The sequence below is a fragment of the Argiope bruennichi genome, chromosome 2 (genome assembly GCF_947563725.1).
Source record: "Argiope bruennichi chromosome 2, qqArgBrue1.1, whole genome shotgun sequence".
NCBI classification, from domain to species: Eukaryota; Metazoa; Arthropoda; class Arachnida; order Araneae; family Araneidae; genus Argiope; species Argiope bruennichi.
In genome coordinates, this window is record NC_079152.1 from 84,478,675 (window position 1) to 84,498,999 (window position 20,325).

Below are 20,325 nucleotides of genomic sequence, written 5' to 3' on the forward strand. Positions count from 1 at the left end.
TTAGTTCTATATTCTACCAATAGATGGCGCCAGCTGTAAATCGAAGTCGTGCCACAGGCAATTAAAAAGAATTGTATGCAATAGTGCATCGTCAAAAGCGAATATCGGAAAGTCAAGGTTACTCTCATGAAGTGGAATAGCGACTTCACACTATCCAGTGAAGTCACCGCTCCGATAAATTTCAGTGATATGCAATTCAATGATACGATAATTCCAAGAATAACCTGTCCGTTCACTTTTCAACCCATTCACATATTTCTCCTTTTCTGTTTTGTACGAGAGCTTCCATTGGATAGATCGTATCGATTGTTACTTCCTATCGTGGTCAAAAACCTGCAATCGAAATATCACCAGTAAGACCGTATCAAGGATTTGAATCACATTCCTCTTTGAAAAGTATTGATCACTGGTATTTGTGACTTTTTGATATTGGTTACGTAATAACCGCTCGTAAAATATTCGTCATCCCTATTCAAAGAGAGGTGTGATTCAAATCCTTGATACGATCTTACTGGTGATATTTCGACCACAGGTTTTGGATCACGATAAAAAGTAACAATCGATACGACCTGTCCAATGGAAGCTCTCCAACGAAACAGAAAGGAGAAATCTGTGAATGGATTGAAAAGTGAACGGACCGGTTATTCTTGGAAATGTCGTATCATTGAATTGCATGTCACTGAAATTTATCGGAGCGGTGACTTCACTGGAAAGTAACAATCGATACGATCTGTCCAGATACGCAGTTAAGTACCCATTTAATTGGATGGTTAATTTTTATATAATGTCAGATGCATTAAAAACTAAATTGCATTTAACTAGTTGCATTTAAAAACTAAATCAGGGACTCATGAAAAGAGCTTCATAATTCTCAACAATATTCAGATGATAAGGGCTGTAACAGAGTCAGCATTCATGCAATTCTGAACATTTGATTCATAATTTAATTCTAATCGAAACTTAAATGCAAGATGGATTTTCCGTGCAATGTAGTCACAGATTCCTATTCTTCCTTCAAGAATTCTAGAATTCTTTAAATTAACACGGAATTAATTGAATATTTCTAAATTTACGAAATAATAGGTTATTAATTAGAAAGTAATAAATTGATTTTGATTAACCCCTTAAATTAAAATTAACATTTGATTAAATTATTAAGAAAAGAATTAAATTTTAAAAATAAGAAAGGAAAATTATATATTCTTGTGCATGAGTTCATTCTATAGATGAGACTTTTATTTCAAACTTTTACTTTAAAGCTGAAACGATCCCCTTTTGAGAATTTGGAAATTTTACGCCTGTGTATAGCAGAAAGTATTATTCTGTTCATCGTTTCTTTCCATGCGAAAAAATATGGAATTCGTCTGTAAATTGAATGAAACAGAATTGTCATATTTGAAACATGTTTTTGGTTTGGTTTTTATATTATGATGAAATACTTAGCATAAATATGTAAATTAGAGGTTATAGTAATGATCTGTTATTTACTCTTATCTTTTATCTTTTATTGAAAAGAATTTTTGATTATTTTATAACAATATCCTGTTTCAAAAATATCAAATGTTTTCAAAACCGAATATAATTAGAATTTAATTATACTGCTACACAACTTTTTCTATATATACATAATTTATGTGGCCAAAAATTAAATAAAAATGTCAATTAATGAGTTAAATGGACTCGGCTGATAAAAATTGCATTTTTTATTACTTATTTCAATTTTTTAATGAAGAAAGAATGTTTTCACAGATATTTTATATAAAATAAAACTTTAAATGAATTTCTAATGCGATGAAAATATTAAATTTTCTCGAGCTTTTCAGGAACTGTATTTGAAGAACACAGTCGATAAACCACAGTAATTTCCAAGGATGATACCCTCGAGTTTACTATAGAATCCAAACCCTATTAGCACAAGATATTGTCCTGAATCTCGAACATGTTCTTCGATATTCTGAATACCGAGAATTATATTGTGAAGATATCGTAACGGCGTTGTTGGGCATTTTGTGCTAATAGGGATTCACTAGAAATTAGTTCCAACAAGAAGCAATTTCTTTTAAAGATTTTTCTAGAAAATCTTTAAAAGAAATTGTTCGATTTCCATCATCAGATATAGTTGATCGCAAGTTCGCAAGAATGATTTGAATAAAAAATTCTTTGGTTTTTATTATATGTTTTGTTCATATGCTGGAAATATTGATATTTTTAAATAGCGGGGAACTAGTTAATTCCTTGAACCTCAGATATTTTATTTGAAAAAATAATATTTTTCTCTTCAATGGCTTTTATGATACTGTAGTGAATAGCCTGTTAACTGTAACCAGAATACTGTATAAGCCAGTTAACAGCTACCTACCCGAGCAATTGCTTTTGTATCGTGATCATGTTACTGGACTGCAAACCACAAGGTTCCAGGTTCTATCCTCGCTCATATCAATCCCTTACATTGGTGACCCGGACGTATCTAATTCGCCACATTGGTGACCTCGGACGATGGACTTTCAATCTTCGTACAGCTGTTGTGGCGCCATCTACCCGAAACCAAAGTCATCGGACTCACTTGACGTAGTAAAAGCATCAGCAACCACACGCGCTACTCAAATGGGTGCAGGCACATTAGAATCAACAGCTAATACATCACCAATCAACAGCCATATTGTACGTTTCATCCCCGACTCACTGGAGGGAGAGTCTGCAGTGAATAGCTTATAAAACAGTTACCCGATTAATTGCTTTTGTATCGTGGTCATGTTACTGTACTGTGACCCCAAAATGTTCCAGGTTCTATCCTCGCTAATATCAACCCACTACAATACCATCACATATATATGAAATTTAAGTTTCAGGCTTTAAAATTAAAGGCCTCAGAAATACAAAAATTAAATATTAGGGTAAGCAAATAGTTGATTCCTCGATTAACATCTCAATGTCATCAGTATTTAACTTAAACCGAAAAGAAAAAATAAATTAGGTGTATTTTCATTTCCCTAGTAAAGCTTAAAAAATGAAAAAATTCTGATTTACCCAATATTCAAATATAAAATTAGAATAAAAGATTAGTAAGATAAGCAATTGTTATCCTTTTTATCTATCTCATATATGAAATCTCTGACAAATTCTTGCCAAATTTGAAAAAAAAAAAAAAATGTCATAGATGTGATATTGACAGTAAGTGATTGCTTTGTTTGGCTGATCATCAGATATTACACATTATCTGTTTTTAATAATATAGTTGAATAACTTAGAAAGTATTATATCATTTAAGTGATTTAGTACGAATTTTAATAATATTCTGTTGTTGCAAAGTTTTCTTGTAACCTTTTATGCACCATTTAAGCTGCAACAGTATCTTTCTTTTAACAAAGTAATATGCTTTGAAAATTTTTTCTGGCTTTCTGCGAGCACTAAATAATAAGGCATAGTTTGCATTTCGAAAATATTTGAATTTAATGGAACTAAATGTTTTCTTCTTCTTCATGTTCAAATACAAATATTGTTTCAATGTAAAAATTATTTGCTTTTACTAGATACACCTGTTCAACATTTCGTCGGTACTCAACCTCGCATCTATATTTACGATGTTTCTGTTCGGTGCTGCCATCTATCAATCTTATTCTTTAAATTTGTTTCCAATAGTGTTTGTTCTCCTCTGAATGTCTGATATTGTCTATGTATCGCTTACCGTACTATTTCGGTTTCTATATGGTTTCGAGATTAAGAAATATATGGGCGACAGACATTTTCTACGTGCAGTGGGAGATTGGTAGAAGTGTTATGTCAAAACAAATATTGGATTTTTAATCATTATTGTGTATATTTTTCATCAGACAGTGCAGTAATAACCGTACAAGTGTCCTACAGCTTTTGGAATACAGGTATCAAATACTATGCTATTTTTATCCTTGTTTCGATACAGCAATATGTGATGGTAGTCGTACAAAATATATCATATTTACAAATTTTTTTCTGTTTAGCTTTTAATACTTGATAATCTTTTTCCATTATTAGTAATTTATCCTTATTTATATTAAAATTAGAAATTTATTTGGTTTTATTCGATCAAAAAGGATAGATTTAACGATTATCGTTGACCTTAAATAGAATCTGCAATGTGTTACTACATATGATCAGTTGTATTGGTAACTGTTCTTCGGCCGATTAAGCCATGTAATCTTTTCATATAAATAGATTAGGTTACAGAATAGCTTATTGTTATTTATTTGATAGAATTCAAGAATAATGTTATTTCAACTTTAAGGTGCGGTTTTATCTAAATTTAAAATTATCCTTTTATTTTGAATGTAATTTCTTCCTTTTATATTTTAAGTTATACATTCTGCTTTTCATTCAGCAATATTTTTGAATGAATATGTTTGAAGTTAAATATGTGAGTTGATAAAAGAATTTTACACCGATATATATGTTCTTAAAATATAGTTAACGTCTTTATTTTGACAGCAAGTTAAGTGACAGCTGACTGGGGTTAATAAATTTATTTTTATTTTTATTCATCGTTCGCATTGATTTAATAATTATCGAGTATTACCATTCAACAACAAACTCAACTGTAATTGTCTGTCTTCTTAAAAACATAATTAAATATTTGAATTAATTTATTTCTCTTTAAACTCTTTATTGAATTATTTCTTATTACTAATTATGAAATGTGCAGATTTCTTTAAAATGTTATGAACTGTGTTTAAAATGTTGTTAATTTGTTTTTCATCTTCAGTCACTTAAATTTAATATGCATTCTCCTTCACCCCATGTCATTTTCTGTTTAATAAGTTCAGAATTGAATTTCAGCAAGCATATTTTTTCTTCTTGTCAATAGAGAAATTTTTTATTGACATTTACATATTAGAAATTCAAAATCTTTTACTGTTAACAAGGAGAGAAAAGGATACTGGGATGTTTTTGCTTTTTTCTTTCCTTAAGTTATTTAAAAATAATGTATTTCTCTTAGTATTTATTCATCATTGAACAATAATAATTGATTTTCAATAATAAATTTTTCATGTTCTTTATAAATAATATGTAGATAGCAAGTATTTAAAAAATAGGCTAGTGTCTGGTATTTTTAAAAATAATTTTTTTTTGTATAGATATGCAATCACTAGCTATATTCAAGTTGATTGATACAATTTCTTTGTTTGAATAATATTATTGTAAAGGTTGAAATTTGACACACACTTTTTTAATCCATTAATTAATTTTAATGTTTGAAATTGCCTTACGTACTTCTTAAACTTAATTTTTTTTAGAATGTTAAGTGTCAGTTTATTGGATAGTATGTGTAATTATTAATAGCATTATCTAATAAGCATTTAAAAATTTAGATAATCATTAAATATTTATAAATATTCAATACAAAAAGTCAAATTAAAATCAGGTAATTTTTTAAAAATTAGTGTTCAAACTATTTTTCTTCCTCATTTTTTTACATTGCATGTCTCATGCAGCTGACATTATTTATTTATTTTTTCCTTCTGAGGTAAAAGTATGTCATTCATGTATTTTGAAGAAGTATTTTAACTTCAGAGGTGATGGAAAGTAAAGAAATGAATTACTTTAGTGTAATGAAGAAGTGTTAATTTTCATAAAATCTTTTCTTATCTTGTCCCCCCCTTATTTTTTTGAAAAATTTCTTAGGTTATTAACTTTTATCATTTTGTGTTCTTCCTATTATTTGTGGCATTAAAAACTCACATAAATGCCCTAATATTTTATTTTCATAAAGCATCTAAAATTGACATTTGGTGTAACTATATCCATATTTCCTTGCTTCTTTGCTGTTTTTTTTAAATTTTTTTTTATTTAGTATTAAATTTAATTATAGTTATAAACTTTATAGAAAATGTTAAAAATATCTATCTGTTTTGTAAAGAAACTTCCTTAGTATTCAGCATATTTATATTTTTTGTGCAAGTGATATAATTTTAAAAGAGTCGCAAGATAATCATTTATGAAAGAGGAAAATCTTTTAATCTGTTAAAAAGCATGCAGATAAACGAATTAAAATATTTAAGTAGATATACACTTTTAATAAATGAGTTATTTTAAAGTTTTAATCATTTGTTCTCAGTGGCATTTTTGCTAACTAAAATTGAATTTCTGATTATCTTTAAATTTTTAAATGTATTTAAGCATCCCTATATTTAATTACAAACTGTATAAGGAAATTTAGATCCTACTAAGCAGGATAATTATTAATATTTAATATTTTGCTGAGGATATTATTGTTTGATATTATTTCCTTGATGAAATCATATTTTGAATGATGATAAGAATGTTACCACTTTGGTTTATTTGTGAAATTAATGCAAATTTTATTATCATATATATATATATATATATATATATATATATATATATATATATATATATATATATATATATATATATATATATATATAATATTAAAATAATTACCTTATCATTCTAAGTGTTTTATAATATTTAGATTTAAAATTATGATTATTTAATGCTTGGCTATATAATTCTTAGACTCTCTTTTAGATCTTCATTTTGTACCTATGATATAAGAATTTGTTATAGAACACAGATAGTTTTAAAGAGGAAACAATCATTTGTAATAGATTTTGGGTGTATCTCTAGCCTTTTCTAAAAATGTTTTGAAAATTGTAAAAATTATTCTGAGGATCAAAAGCAGTTACAGATTTAAATTTAATACAATTTTGTTTTTTCTCTTTTGAAATAATTTATTTTATATCATTTCAGTTCTTCCATGTAGTTGAAGTAAATGTTTGATAAAAATGTGTCATAGATTTATATTTAAAAAATGAAAATTATATTGATTGGTTCAGAATATGTACTTAATTAATTCTTTTGAGGAGGAGGAATTTTATTGTGTAAATTTTTATTAGCCTAATCATATTTACTTTTTAAATGTTTAAAAATATATAAAATGTAATTTTATTTTGTTAATGCCCAAAAATGTAATTTTGTTTTGTAATGCAGAATATAAAAATCTTAATTTTATGGAAATAAATATTTGCTTAAAATAGATGCACTCAGAATTAATGTTTAGAAAGAAAGTAATATCAGATTTTAATGTATTTTAATATGTTAAAATGTTATACTACTATGATATGGATTTTTTATCCTTACATTTGAATTAGTAGATTTAAAGGGGGATGAGTCCCCCCTTTTTTGCATAACTTGATAAGAAAATTTCTGTTTTGCAGATACATACAAATGGTTACTAAAGAATGCATTATTTTTTCAGTCTGCATGAGGCATTTTGTATGAAGTAGTTGTTAACTGTACTTATTACTTTTTTTTATGATTGCATTTTGATTATTTTATATATATTTAGCATTAAAAATATTATTGTATGAACAATGATTAATAGAATTCCTCTAATCAAAATTTTAATTATTGTTCAAAAGCTATTTTATATGTAATTTTTTAATAGCTCGATAATGTGTTAATTACATTAATTTTAGTGATTGTACAGAAAAATTATAAAAGTTTAAATATTTTATTATCATCCTTAAACATTTTGAAAGAAAAATAGTCCCTCTTTATAATGACAATCATATAGCAATATTCTATGAAACACAGTAATATTTTAAATTCTTTTCAAATCTATTTCTATTATAGATACGCTATTAGAAATGGGAGCTATTCTTAGAATTAGTTGTTTTAAATTGTTACTTTTGTAATATATCAAAATATCTTTGAAAACATATTGATGTTTTTCCATGGTTAAGGATAAGATACCAATCAAATAAGTATATATAATCATATATCAAATCTTCCATGTAATTTTCTTTTATGAAAATAATAAAAACAAGGAAGGATGTTTATGTAAGAAATCTCAACTTGAGTATAATTTATCCTTGAGCATTTAAGCTAACATTTCTTTTAGAGAAACGACTTAATTATAATATTTTCAGTATGCAAAAAGTTTTGGAGTTTTCATTCAATCGGAAATTGTCTTGGAAGAAACTTGAACTGCAACAACAACAAAAAAGTCCTTTTTTTTTGCATATTATTGTGTTGTAAAAGTTTTAGAAAAATACTGTGCAACATTATAGGAAGTGTCGTCTAATTCTTGCAGATGTTATGAATAGTATATAGAACTGCTTTTCTACTTATAACAATCCAAGATAATTGATAATTTTAATTACTGAGGCTTAGTAGTTTCATTACAGACTATTTAAAACAATCTCTGTTGTAAGCAAGCTTTGTAGCATATGTAAGCTGTAGCTAAGTAATGAAAAAAAAAAAAAAAAGACAAAAAGAATTACGTAGTTAAGAGAATAATTTTAACATATTTTAAAGCACTATCCAATTTTGAAATGTTGATATGAATTTTTGTTTTAAATTCATATAAATTCTGAAAAGAATGACACAGAACTCATGCACAGAAGTGCATTTCATAAAATGATGATTAATTTTAGTTTATTCTTTTATTTAGTGAATTCTTATATAACTACCTTTTTATGAATCCTGCAGCATTCAAAGCTGTAACTTGCAAATGCATTAGTAAAGAAAGATTGCCACATTGCTATGTATTCTGGTAAAATTGAAATATTAGAATATTTAGAAATCTTGAATAGAAATGACTGTAAAAGATGGCAGATTCAATCATTAGTACCTTCATGAAAAATTCTTCTTTTTGTGTGCTTTATGAAAAATGCTTTCAGTGCAACTTGAAAGGAATCAAATTCTGGATTTGATTTCTTATTTTAACATCATTTAAAAGTTATTTACAGATTATTGGTACTAGAATTGAAATATATCTATTATTAGAAATGGTAAACATTATAATTGTAAGGGTTACTTTTAACTATAATTATCCTAAAAGCTACTGGTAGACTGCTGATTGTGAAGCAATTTCATCTCAATTTTTTTTTAGATACCTCTAATTTTTTTCTAAGTTTTTACTTTATAGATTATTGGTATTTTTTTAAAAATTATAATTTGTATTTAATTTTTAATAAAATTTATTCTAGCTTTTATCTTTATTTATTGGACTGAGATGCGAGAGTAAAAAACATACCTTTTGACTTCATTATTTAATGCAATTTATTAATACGAAAAAGAATGAATTTTGAATGTTTTTCTCACAGATATTTGTTTAAAAAGTTAACAAAAAAAATCTTTATAAATAGATTCACTTTTTCCCCCTGTGTATCGAAAATTCATATTTTGATAATTATAATTATAGTTTTATTTGTAAGAATGTTTAAGCAGTTGATTAGAAATTGTCCTTCAACCTATTAATAAGCTACATGTCAGAAAAATATTGAATTCATTTTAGCTTTTAATGAATATAGTTGCTAGAATTAAAGAAAAAAAAATCTTAATAATACATATATACTGATAATTTAATGATTTAAAAATGGTATAATTTATGTTAAAAGCTGATGATTTACTTATATTTTTGTTTTTGTTTTAGAATACTCTTATTCTGTTTCGATATCAATTTTCACAAAGTATTCAATTACGCTAAATATTTTAATCAGAACATTCTTGGTTAAGGTCGTTTATTTATTATAATATACTTATTATTGTAATTTACTTATTTTTTCTAACCTTTTACTATATATCGCGGAAGTTTATTTGCTCTTTTAGTTTAAAAGATGAAATTAAAATTTCATTCACACAAAGAATTTTACGTTTATATTATCCACATTTATCTTAAAAACGAATTATTGCTGTTTTCTTTTGTTCATTAAAACGAAGGGTAAAACTTATGGTCCAGCTGATTTGATTAGTAAACATAAGCTTAGTAAAAATGAAAGCAAATATAAATTTAATAAAAGTAAGCTTAATTAAAGTAAGTTAAAATAAAAAAAAAAATGCTTAAATAAGTGCTCATTTCTTTCGATAGTACTGTAAAAAAGGGGTTATTTTGTCTTATATACCTGTGCTGTGGAATCTATGCCCTTCCCTTTCTTTGCTGATGAAATTTTTTTAGCAGACAAAATTTTAATAAATTTAGAAATCGAGTTTGTTTGATTTAACATAAGATATGAATAAATAAAGGAATCAGGAAAAAAAAAAAAAAAAAAAAGGTTTTAAATGAATTGCATCGAGTCATTTGATCTCCTTTGTCTTTTGTTAGTAATTAAGAAATAAATGTCCTTCAAAAGTTTAAAAATAAGCTATTCGGCTACTTAATGATTATTTTAATAATTTAATGTGTAACAAAAGTTTTTAACTATATTGATCAACTTCTAAATGTATAATTACGGAACTGCACTAGGAAGATTTTTTATACGACTGCTTTTGTAGTTCCCTAAACTTTTTTTTTTGTTCAAGATTACTTTTTTAGTCATCGTTCATTGCCCTTATCTCTTTCCCGCGTATTGGCATTTATGAAAGAAAAAATAATGTTTTAAGGAAGAAGTGAACCGTTAATGGATTTTGTAAAGAGTTGTTTTTCGAAGATTTTAAGGTACATTTTAATCTTTTTTGAAAAAATTGCTTTATGTGTGAAATTAAAATTTCGCGATGTTCACGATGTTATCTAACTTTTCAGAATTAAATTGACGGCCATTAGGCAATTTAAAATTTTGTGATTGACGAGATTTTCGACTTTAACAAGCTTTTATTTCCTTTTAAAAATCAGATTTCAAAACGCTTAATTTTACTTTGAAAATATTTGAAGAATCATCTTTTTCCCCCTACCATTCGAAAAGAGAAAAAAAAGGGCCTTGATTCAGGTTAAATAACGAATATCAGATTTTAAATTTTAAGTCAAAGCTTTTTTTTTAAATACGAGAAAGTTGAATTTTTAATACGAAATATCAAAACATAATAATCTTTTATATCATCACGAATGTGTGTAAATACAATTTTAAAAGAATGAAAAGTATTGTAAAATATATTTCAAATATTTTAAAATTAAAGAAAAGTCACTGCCATCCTCGATTTATTCGGGAATGGCATTGCTATGGAAACGGATTCATTGACATGCAAGTGTTTTTGTTCTCACTTGGTACTACCATTAAAATACAGAAATAAAATTAATGTTACGGAAAAATATAGAAATGAAATTTTACGATTGATTTTTAATTAAAAATCCAATTAAAATTTTGAAAAGATCATTTCTTAAATAGCATCTTTTACTGCAGAATAAACAAGGATCATATTTGGTAGCTCTGGATCCAATGGTGTATCCCGAGATCATTTTGAATGATTTTTTTTTCTTCGTGTGTTTCTAACGATGAATGTCACAATTTACAGATTGTACACCAGTTTGTAAAAGCATGTCAAAAAGTTTTTCATTTTCATTCATAACCTGATTCTGTTAACACATTAAGAATGGATTTTCGTGTTGTATATTGATATCTTAGTTTGATTTATTTCCATCTTGCTCTTTTCTATTCAAATTTATGAGGGATTTATATAAAGAGTATATTTCGAAGAAAATGGACAAAAATTTTGTTCTATTAAAAAAAATTAGATTTCTTTTTTGTGATATGCGTGTTACAGCTGTTAAAGTAAATGGTTAAATGAGTGGTTAATCTATCGATTAGGAGAAAAATAATTTTGCATTATGTATTTGGATTTAAATACTGCAGTTTAGTAAAAAAATAGAAATAATACATTTAAAAAGTATAATCTAATAAAAAAATATTTCTTTCGGTATACAGTACACTCCCGATTATCCGCGGAATTGGGTGACGCGGCCGCCGCGGATAACAAAAATCGCGGATAATCCGAAAAAAGCTAAAAACGGGTATAGCAAAAGAGAAAACAGTCATTCCAACTTTGAAAAATCGTTTTTTGTACAATAAAACGTAAAATAAACAGCAGGAAATGTTTAACTAACGCTTAATATTTTAGTATATCATTCAAAACTAACCTAAAATGCATTTTGTTAATGAAAACAGAAAAGTGCTTTGTATTTACGAGAGGCGTCAAGGATGCACAGAAAAATTAATACATATGTACTGTTTTAATACTGTAATGTATTATCTAATTACAAAAGCATAACTGCAAAACTGCACCTTTTTTGGGGAAAAAAAAAAAAAACTTTGTGCGGCAGGCGCGGATAATCCGCACCGCGGATAACCCGCTCGCGGATAATCGGGAGTCTACTGTATATAATTTAGCATAGTTCAATAAATAAATATGGAATATAAAATGTATATGCGTAATATTTAGAATTTAAAGGAAGTCAATACTAAAAAATCTAATTTTCTCATTCTAAAAGCTACATTTTTCAATAATTCTTATTCGGTAGTAGTTGTTCTTTAGTGACGTTTCAGGTCTTTTAATGCTTTATAAGCTGGCAGATAATTGCGGTATTTCCGTATTTTCTTTATATTCAGTGTAGGAGCATAGTTTAGTTTCTACCATTTCGAATTTAATTCCGATTTTCATATTTATTTTTACCATGTACTTTTTGTAAACCTAGGAAAGCAATATAAACATTTCCATTACTGGATGTAACGCTATTTATTTTCTGTCCGGTTTTTTTTTTATTATTTTTCATGGCATCAAAACTCCTATTTCCTTTTGAAGAACTAAGTGAATTGAAATAACTTGTGTATATTTTGCACCGCATTGAGCATTGTTCGTAATCCTTTGCGAAACACGGATTTATTCGGGGATGGCATTGCTATGGAAACGGATTCATTGACATGCACAGTGTTTTTGTTCTCTCTTGGTGCTGCCATTAAAATGCAGAAAAGTAGTTTTATTTTGTGCCTTCAGTTATTTATTTCGAAGTTTTTTTGTAGAGTTAATATAAGCTACTAAAAAAAAGTGTACATTGGTGAAACGTTTCCCGGTTCTTTTGAAATCATTGGTTTATTTTTTTATTTGGTTTGTCGTACTGCTTTCATTGCATTGCTATATTAAATCAAATGTAAATGATGTTAGGCTATGAAATAAAAGTAAAAATCATTGCAACTGAGCATGCGTTAATAGGGCGAATCAATTGAAAAAAGTAAATACTATCTTGAAAAAAAAAAAAAAAAAAAAATGCAAGTTCTGAATCGTTGTGGAGGGGGGGGGGAATCCCGTGCATACTATTTTTAAAGTTCTTAAATAAAAATTAAAAAAAAATGAAAGTGAATAATAGTTTTCTTTATTAGATTTCAAATGAAAAAAAAAAAAAAAAAAACTAATCAGAATGATGCTGGGCATGCGAATGAATTCATGAAACTGGTCATTTGTCAAAAACAAAAACTGAAAAGTTAAATGTTGTCTTTTGAAACATCAAAAGTGGAAGTTAATACAAATATTAAAACGAGGGAAAAAGTGATTTATCACTTCATTTTGACCGCTTTAGCGAAATAAGCTTCAATCGTTATCATGTTTTTTAAAACTATGGTTTAATTACATAACAATGCTTGATATTAACTGTCTTTGGATCTTAATAAAAAAGCTTACGTGTATTGGAACTCTGCAGACCACAACCCCTTTGATCTGGAGTTACAAATTTGATAGATATATACTTTGGGAAGCGAACATTTGTATGTTGGTGCGTTTTTAAATTTAGAATTTTAATTAAAAATCAGGCAAATTGTTGGCGTTTCTTTACGATACATTCTGAAAATATTGCAGTACAAATATGATTTTTACATCTTATAGCTCAAAAAATGAATTTGTCTTATAAATTTTTCTTATTTTTAATAATTAAAAAAAATTTAAGTGTATTTTACAACAATATATTTCATTGCTAAGTGAAACTCAGATCGTTTCTATTGTTTTTATTAATATTTTATTCTGGTTTTATTCCATTGTTGATAACCAATATATGAAGATTGGTTATCAACAATGGCTTAGTTTACAATGCTGAATACATATCAATATAAGGTATGTTTTTAATAAAAACTTTGAATTTTGGTTGTATTTGCTATTAAGGATTAACTTCAGAATCAAGTATTGGTGAAAACTTTAAAATTGCATTCATTTTTTAAATATTATTGCTCTATCCTATGATGTAATTGGATGTATAAAAATATTTACTGATAATCACAGGCATAGGCAAAATGAACAGAAATGTGTAAAGCTTCTAAAATGATACGAGTTAATGCAATCAAAGCTCGAAATTAATATATATATATATATATATATATATATAATATAAGCTATTAATGAGGTACATCCAAAATATTTACCTGAAATTCTTATCAATTAATTTCGACCGATGAACTGGTCATCAAAGGCGACTGTTGTGATATGAAAGGAATAAATATTAGACTGTCGGATAAAACTTTACGTTGATTTGTTGGGTAAAAGAATAAATGTTAGATAATTTGGTAAAATAATTAAATATTAGATAAGGGGATACAAAGTATGATAATGACAGTATTTAGAATTATGACAATAATGGAATTTTAGACAATATAGAATAATGATAAAAGATAGTAATAGAATAATGACAAAGTATTTAATGACAGTAATAGAATTTTCCTGAAGCCGAAGCTTAAAAAAACTAAATAAAAAACTAATGTACCTGAAACTGTATAATTTTGCATTTAATTGATTGTCTTACTTAACTGCACTCGGCACATGAATTTAATGATACAAATGATCTCATTTAATTTTCTGTCCTAATTTATTTGCAGATGTAATGAAATAAGAGTTAATAAAATATTTAGCATGAGAATAAATGGGATTGTATCTAGAATTACAAAAGGTTAAAATTATGTTTCGGCTGTTGAGGCTTAGCTTCTTTTTCTTCGCTCGGCATATTTAGCTTTTAAAAAATGAAATAATCGCTCTAATAATTCGGTTTCGAACCTAAAAATTGGCAACCAAGATATTTTTATCTCCTTGATTTCATTTATTTAATCGAATTAGTTATATTTTTTTAATATTCCAAGAAATTATTTAAAAAAAATTAATCTTACCTAGCCTAAAATGTTAAAAACTGTGCGTTTGATATAAATTACTAATCGTTTAACAATAAGTTCTGAATGTAATCAATTTGAAACTTTATTATTCTATTAAGGATGCAGCGACGTAGTAGAAGTAACATTCGTAAGGAATGACGTGTGAAATCTGTACTAATAATAAAAGTGAATGTGTACATATGTGAGTTCGCGCCCGGACCGTTTAACCTAGAACTACTTAACTTGGCACCATATATTCTGGAGGCTGAAAATGCAAACAAATCGCGGAATTTTTAAAAATTTTTTTTATAAATTTTGATTAGAAATTAAGCGAAATTTTAATGTTTTTCCGCGATAACTTCGGAAAATATAACAGTTCATAAATCATTTTTACATCATCTTAAAAAATTATCTTTTGGATAATATCAAATTATTTGCTTATAGCTTTTTTCTATTTTTCAAAAATATTTTAGTTGTACTTTAGATAGTTTTTATTGTTGAAGTGAGACTCAAATTGGTTTTATTGTTGCTACTAATACTTCATTCTGGTATTTCCTTTGATGGTGAAAGTGTAAATTACGGTTTATTTTCCTATGATTTCTCTTTAAAGTGCGCTTTTATTATATTTTTGAAATTTATTGTACTTACAATTAAGGCTTAACTTCAGAAATAAAAAAATACAGAACATTTTTATAAAGTTCGTCTATTTTTTTTTTTTTTTTAACACTGCCACTCTTTCATATAATATAGTTGAATGTATAAAAATATATTGTCCCTTTTATCGCTTGAAAATTGCTTTTTCATGTTAGTGTGTTGAACTTTGTGTTAGAGAAATTTTTTATTGAATATTCTTGTGAGTTACTGCATAAATTATGAAAAATATTATAAATTACTTTTTAAACTTCAATACTAACCTTTCTGTTCTTATAATAAAATAAAAGTTTGCTTTCATCAAGGGAGTTTTTGTATTCCGGATAATGAGGTATAAGAAGGTGAACGTTCAGCTCCACGGTTATTAAGATCAGCCGCATATTTTCGTTTTTAATTGTATTATGATTTCGTAGATCTGGACTTCATGAGGGTGACTAATATACATAAAATTGAAACAAAGCAGGTGTAAGACTATTAACATAATGCGATTTTCATATTTCTCACAAAAATAATTTATTAATGGGATCGTGAACATCAAGTTACGCATGAGTTGTCCAATTAAAAGTAAATACTACGAATATTCTCAGACCATCTGTTCGCCGATGATGGCTAATATTTAATATAGTCTAATATTGATTTATGAATACGAAGAGAGAGAAAGCCATTTGAGTAATTTATCTGATCACATAATATGAAGACATATTATTAAATAAATTTAACATTAATTCCTTTTAAAAAATCAGTGCAATGTTAAATGAAATTACCTACTGTGAATAAGCTTATTCAATTCAATATGCGAAATTGTGTTTATATATCTTCTTTATATTTATATACTCTTCGCATATATAATTTTGTACATATATGATTTAAATTCAACGAATATTATTTTTTCACTATTTTATTACATTAAAATTTTATTTTGTTAATTATCAAACATTTTATATTATTTGAGCAACTGATTTCTCGAAAAGACATTTCGCAATGAATGATTCTAAGAACAACTGCTCATAATAATCGTATGAGCCATGGTTTTTAATTTAAATTTGTAGATAATATATATATATATGTAGCTTTAAAGTATTGAGTTTTAGAATAGCTATAGTTTTTTTTTCAATTAATATTATCCGTTTCTGCAATATATATATATATATATTTCTTGGCATTTGGAAAACGAAGTTTTAAATGGGGATCGAAAGTATTAAAACTATTTAAATATAATTATGCTTCTTATTTTTATAAAATTAAAATATTGTAGATGGCATTAACTATTATATTTCCAACATATTAATATCTTTTGTATTTAGTTATTCGTTATTTTTGTCCATTTACGGTCTGTTTATTTTTAATATAAATGACTCGTTCCTGGAAGTTGAACAGTATTTTTCTATTCCCAAGTGTTGTTTAAAAATATTTGTTATTGATTATTTTAATTTTTCTCAGTTGTGAAGAATTATAATTGGCTAGTTTCTTTAAATAAATGCACATGCAATTCTGTTTGATGACAGTTTTGTCCATACCTTATGACCTTCAAAAATGGAGCAGTTTTGAGTAAAAATGCTTAATGATGGTAGTGTAGAAGTAATGCGTCTCAATTACTTTTGGTTCTTCAGCCCGTAATCATTGAAGCATGGTTTGATTTGCTTTTATCCTTATTGTCTGGTTTCGGAAGTTTTTATATTTTGAAATGCGACTTTAATAAAAGGAATAACTAAAATTTAAAATTTGTTAGTAGAGGAAATAATTATTTTAAAAGGAAAACTGTTCAGACCGAGAGCAAAAAAGTTAACTGATTATAGATTCTACTTTACTTCCCCTTCCTTAAGGCCTTAATATATTTTTGCGTAAAAGATACTTCTGAAATACTTATTTATTAAATTATCTTCAAATCGATTTTTTTTAAAGATTACTTCTTGTTTAAAAAAAATGTTTCTTCTTTGCTGCTGTAATAACTGCAATGAAAGCTTTCATAACTTATTACTTCTGTATTAACTGGATTTTGTTGCTGTCGTTTGTTTTTGCTTATATCTCAGAATCAAAAAGTCAAGTATCGGTTTATGGTTAAGTAAAAAGATAAGTTATTTTACAGTTTTTGATAAAATGTTTAAAAGTTTGATTGTGTGTTCATTATTTAGTTTACTTAAATTATCTTTTGCTTTATTTATTTTTTCTAACTGATATTCGAAATTCTGAGTGAAGTATATGCAAGTTGAAATCTTTCTCGTAGATCAGAAGATCGTTGTGTTTTGTTAAAGAAACTTTGATAATAATAAATATCTTGAAAATATATTTATTATTATCAAATTTAATTAATAAGAATTTATTATAAATGTATTTTTTTTCTTGCTTACGACTTATTGAAACCGTTTCTTCACATGGATATGAGTAAATAATCTTAAAAGAGTTCTTTCTTTATTTTTTTTTTCAAATTCTGAATATGTATCTATTAAAGATTAATTGTTACTTTCAGAATTTAATATCAGAATTTTAAAATTCGTTGTTTAATTTTATAATAATACAAATCTAAATTCATAAATGTTCTGTCAATACATCTGTCAATGATTGTTAGCATTCAACGCCCTTGTTCATACAGTGGTAATCCATCAAAATTTTCGATTAGTTTTCCCTTAGAATCCATACTATTAAGTCAAAATTCATTATAGTGATCTATTTGGTACTGTGTCCTCGTTTCATCGACCCCGTGGCGTCGTTGTACTACTAGACTTCTGGAAAATCCGTTTTCCTAGACATTTATATCATTCCATTACTTTTTATTAAGCCTTTTTAAGAAAGGAGTGCAACACTTTTGGACCTGATATATGTAAAATGGAAGGGGGAATCCTGCTAGATTGAACTGATTGAGGTAACTTAGAAATTCCCTTTAATTTACAATCTAATAGTATTAAAGGCGTTTGTCCCCTTACATAAATCCCGGGTCATAAATATTCATGCATGAAATTTGCAAATAAATAGTTTGTAATTTGTGGCCAGGAACGGTTAAACTGTTGGAATAATTATTCCCTCAAGATGTCTTTATCCGTCGTACGTTTATTTTGATACCCTTTTGAAGACTGGATTCTTGAAGAATGTACCATCTCTTGTTTCATTATCATAATAATTTGATCTTTACTTGTGGTTACTTTATATTTGTGTGTATTTTATGCCTTGTAGGTTTTGAAATTTTGTGTTTCTATTTGGTATAAGTTTTTTTTTTTTTTTTTTTTTTTTGTAGTTGTTTAACAAATAGTCATATTTTCTAATTAAATAAAATATTTTAACCATTGTATTTTATGCAGTTTATTATTTATTATAATCATGATTTATGTTATGAAACAAAACATCAGCTTCATTTAGTGTACTTTGTATTCACTTTTTAAAATTATACCGAGGTATTGGTAGTTAATTATCCTTATTTAACTCAACTCCAATCTATTGCACAATAGATTATTAATAACACAATAATTAATTTTGAAGCATGTAGCGTTAGATTTTTTTTTCTATAACGTTTTGCATAAAATCTCATCTTGTATCTCATTTTGTCCATTGGAAAGTCAATTCCCAATTATATGTCTGCGTCTTTCATAATTTTTCAATGGATTTAATTAATGCCTCAGTTTATTTAGGTATGCTTATGCTGTGCTGTTATTTGTTCTTTCCTTGTCGTCAGAAACGAGTTTTGAATATGAAAAAGGCGGAATCTAGTAAATTTACAGAACCATTTTTAATGAATTGAAAATTAGGTACTCTTCCGAAGAAAAATGTCACAGAAAATGCAATAACATTTCATTAAAAAGAGTTTTTATAAACACACTTGTGATGGTATAAGAAGCAATAGACATTTTTTTTATATCTTAATTATTTTCTAGGTTTTAATCTTATGATCAGTTCTTTCTCCATCTCATTACCAGAGGGCACCATTGAAATAAAAGTTTTACCCAATTGACTGATGGAAATAGTGAAATAGTGTATTGCCATCAAGAATATACAAGTATGTGAAATTTCAAAATTAGCGCATTTAGAAGCGAGTGAAAATTCATCTAATTCTACAACTATAACTTCAGTCAAAATTCCATTTTTACAAGGATGAAATAAGTCAAGTTAAATGAAAGTATTGTGTTCATCTAAAAGCGAGCGGAATTTAACTACTGTTTTATGCAGTTAACAAAAATTTTCAAAATTTTAGGAAAATGATTAAAGCGAGCAAATGTCTTAGAATTTGCTATATTTGTAATTTTGATGCATAAAAGAATAATAGCCTGTTCCATTACAAAATTAAAAAACAAAAATCATTCTGATAAAATCATTTATTTAAAGACTAGAAAATTGCGTCATAATTTACACGAATTACACCAAAAATGTGACTTGTTTATTAAAATTTATGGTAATTATAGAGATTTATGTTGCACGTTTAATTTGAAGATTGAATTTTTCTCGAGGGAAGTAAGAAAATGTGTTTTGAATTAAATGCAATTGAGACTTTTCAAAAAGTAATATAGCATCCCTTGAACTACATTCTGTACTGTTTTAACGCTTTTATTATGTTCCTTTATCTGACTTTTAAGAATAAAATTTAATATTCATTTAAAAGGAAAGATTACCGAGTGTCTATTGTCCTCAATTTTGCTAGTCATTTCAGACTTTTCAGCTCTATTTAATTTACTTTAGTAAAAGAAATGCTAGTTTTTGTTCAGGGGTCCGATCATTATGAAGTAACTAATACTTTCTCTTTCTAAAATTTAAGGGTAATTTTTTTCAGTTATTGAAATTCAGTGAATATTTACTGTACATTGACATCTACTAAATTTAAAATTGAATTTACTTAAGGGGAGAATGGACTTTATTAGAC

The 20,325-nt window shown here is 26.7% G+C and overlaps 1 protein-coding gene across 6 annotated transcripts in view; it reads left to right on the top strand.

Moving 5' to 3' along the window:
• The first annotated feature begins 3,727 nt into the window (after positions 1–3,727).
• The window catches only part of LOC129990271 (uncharacterized), a 171,463-nt gene continuing 154,865 nt past the window's right edge, over positions 3,728–20,325 (top strand). For 5 of the 6 annotated variants that reach the window (XM_056098141.1, XM_056098145.1, XM_056098146.1 and 2 more), the window contains exon 1: positions 3,728–3,878. The gene's annotated coding sequence lies outside the window, so the exon portion shown is untranslated. Of the gene's footprint in view, positions 3,879–19,345; positions 19,468–20,325 lie in introns of all 6 variants that reach the window. The other variant, XM_056098143.1, reaches the window with a different exon arrangement.